Raw genomic sequence first — 3,393 nt, 5'->3', positions numbered from 1 at the left:
AATTGAACAATGAGATCGCTTGGACTCGGGAAGGGGAACATCACATACCGGGGCCTATTATGGGGAGGGGGGAGGGAGGAGGGATGGCATTGGGAGTTATACCTGATGTAAGTGACGAGTTGATGGGTGCTGACGAGTTGATGGGTGTAGCACACCAACATGACACAAGTATACATATGTAACAAACCTGCACATTATGCACATGTACCCTAGAACTTTAATTTAAAAAAAAAAGTAATTGTTTTATAAATTTGGGAGCTCCGGTGTTAGGTGCATATATGTTTAGGATGGTGATATTTTCCTGTTGGACAAGGCCTTTTACCATTATATAATGTACCTCTTTGTCTCTTTTAACCACTGTTGCCTTAAAGTTTATTTTGTCTGATATAAGAATAGCTACCCCTGCTGGCTTTTGGTGTCCATTTGCATGAAATGCCTTTTTTTTCCCCCCACTCCTTTACTTTAATTTTATGTGAGTCCTCTTGTGTTAGTTGAGTGTCCTGAAGGCAGCAGATAATTGGTTGTGAGTTCTTATCATTCTGTGGTTCTGTATCTTCTTAGTGGAGCATTTGGGCCATTTCCATTCAATGTTAGTATTGAAATGTGAGGTACTGTTGCATTCATCATGCACTTTGTTGCCTGTCAACTTTGTTTTTTGTTTTGTTTTCTTCTCTCTTGTTTTTCCTTTTTAACTTATATTTTTGTTTTATAGGTCCTGTGTGACTTATGCTTTAAAGAGGTTCTGTTTTGATGTACTTCCAGGATTTGTTTCAAGATTTAGAGCTCCTTTTAGCAGTTCTTGTAGTGGTGGCTTGGTAATGGCGAATTCTCTCAGCATTTGTTTATCTGAAAATGACTATATCTTTCCTTCATATATGATGCTTAGTTTCACTGGATACAAAATTCTTGGCTGATAATTGTTTTGTTTGGGGAGGCTGAAGATAGGGCCCCACTCCTTCTAGCTTATAGGGTTTCTGCTGAGAAATCTACTGTTAATCTGATAGGTTTTCCTTTATAGGTTACCTGGTGCTTCTATCTCATAGCTCTTAAAATTCTTTCCTTCGTCTTAACTTTGGATAACCTGATGACAGTGTGCCTAGGCGAAGATCTTTTTGCGATGAATTTCCAGGTGTTCTTTGTGCTTCTTGTATTTGGATATCTAGGTCTCTAGCAAGGCTGGGGAAGTTTTCCCCAATTATTCCCCCAAATATATTTTCCAAGCTTTTAGAATTCTCCTCTTCCTCAGAAACACTAATTATTCTTAGATTTGGTCATTTAACAGAATCCCAGACTTCTTGGAGGCTTTGTTCATGTTTTTTTATTCTTTTTTCTTTGTTGCATTGGGTTAATTTGAAGACCTTGTCTTCAAGCTCTGAATTTCTTTCTTCTACTTGTTCAATTCTGTTGCTGAGACTTTCCAGAGCATTTCACATTTCTACAAGTGTGTCAAAAGTTTCCTGAATTTTTTGTTTTTTTCTTTAATCTATTTCCTTGAATACTTCTCCTTTCACTTCTTGTGTCATTTTTTGGATTTCCTTGCATTGGGCTTTGCCTTTCTCTGTTCCCTCCCTGATTAGCTTAATAACTACCCTCCTGAATTCTTTTTCAGGTAAGTCAGGGATTTCTTCTTGGTTTGGATCCATTGCTGGTGAACTAGTGTGATTTTTGGGGAGGTGTTGAAGAGCCTTGTTTTGTCATATTAGCGGGGTTGGTTTTCTGGTTGCTTCTCATTTGGGTAGGCTCTGTCAGAGGGAAGATCTAGGGCTGAAGGCTGTTGTTCAGATTCTTTTGTTGCATGAGTTGTTCCCTTGATGTATTACTCTCCCGCTTTTTCTATGGATGTGGCTTCCTGTGAGCCAAACTGCAGTAATTGTTGTCTCTTCTGGGTCTAGTTGCCCAGTGAGTCTACCTAGCTCTGGGCTGGTAGTGGGGGTTGTCTGCATAGTCCTGTGATGTGAACCATCTATGGGTCTCTCAGCCATGCATACTAGTGCCTGTTCCAGTGGAGGTGGTAGTGGGTGCAGTGGACTCTGTGAGGCTTCGTAGCTTTGGTGATTTAATGTTCTATTTTTGTGCTGGTTGGCCTCCTGCCAGGAGGTGTTGCTTTCTAGAAAGCATCAGCTATAGTACCAGCTGTAGTAGTGTGGAGAGGGACCAGTGGTGGGCAGGGCCCTAGAACTCCCAAGATTATATGCCCTTTGTCTTCCGCTACCAGGGTGGATAGGGAAGGACCATTGGGTAGGGGTGGGGCTCGGCGTGTCTGAGCTCAGACTCTCCTTGGGCAGGTCTTGCTGAGGCTGCTGTGGGGGATGGGGGTGAGATTCCCAGGTCACTGAAGTTGTATACCCAGGATTAAGACTGCCTCTGCTGAGTCTTGCAGGTTGTCAGGAAGTGGGGGAAAGCTGGCTGTCATAGGCCTCACCCAGCTCCCATGCAAACCGAAGGGCCGGTCTCAATCCCACTGTGTCCTCCCCAGCAACCCCTAGTCTGTTTCCAGGTAGAGAGCAAGATGGGCGTGAAAACTGTCCCGACGCTCTCCGCCTTCCAGCTGCGAAAGAAAAGGGCTTTAGTTCTTCCCCTGTCTGTGAAGTCTGCACGCTGAATTCATGTCCTCCCCTGTGTTCTGACCAGGAGGCTTCTCACCCCATTCAAATTGTTACAAAGTTCAGCTAGAGAATTCCTTCTCCCGTGGAGTTTTACCCCCTAGTCCTCTGGCCACCCTCCCAATGGATCCCTGTGGTGCCACGCAGGAACGGGCTGCTTGGTGACCCAGCGAGCTTGCAGGGCCTTTCTGCTGCTTCCTCTACCCCTGTATTTTGCTTGGCTCTCTAACTTGACTCAGTTCCAGGTAAAGTCAGAAACTTCTCCTGCAAACAGACCTTCAGCTTCTCCAGTGGGGGTGTGTGTTCAAGAAAGGAGGGTTTCCCTTTCCCACTTCTGCAGTTGGGGCACTCACATTATTTGGGCGTTTCCTGGGTCTTGCCGGAGCAGCCTGCTTTCTTCAGAGGGTCTCTGGGTCCTCTCGGGATTGCAAGTTTGTTCTTGCAGTCAATCTGGAGCTAAAATTCACATTGTGACCCTCTGCATGCTGCTCTGTCTGGAGCTGCAATCTAGTCCTGCCTCCCATCCACCATTATCCCAGGAGCTCTCCCTCAAAAAAAATTTTTTTAATTAGTTGGATGTGGTAAAGCAGGATGATTGCTTGAACCCAGGAGTTTGAAGCTGCAGCAATGATCATGCCACTGCACTCTAGCCTGGGTGACAGAGTGAGACCCTGACTCTAAAAAAAATTTAAAATAATAAAGATAAAATTAAAAACCAAACCATATTCAAACCATGCTATGGTTTGAATCTCATCTTGAATTGTACTCCCGTAATTCCCACATGTTGTGG

The sequence above is a fragment of the Mandrillus leucophaeus genome, unplaced genomic scaffold (genome assembly GCF_000951045.1).
Source record: "Mandrillus leucophaeus isolate KB7577 unplaced genomic scaffold, Mleu.le_1.0 Scaffold92, whole genome shotgun sequence".
Lineage (NCBI taxonomy): Eukaryota > Metazoa > Chordata > Mammalia > Primates > Cercopithecidae > Mandrillus > Mandrillus leucophaeus.
Note: the sequence above shows the minus strand (reverse complement) of the source record.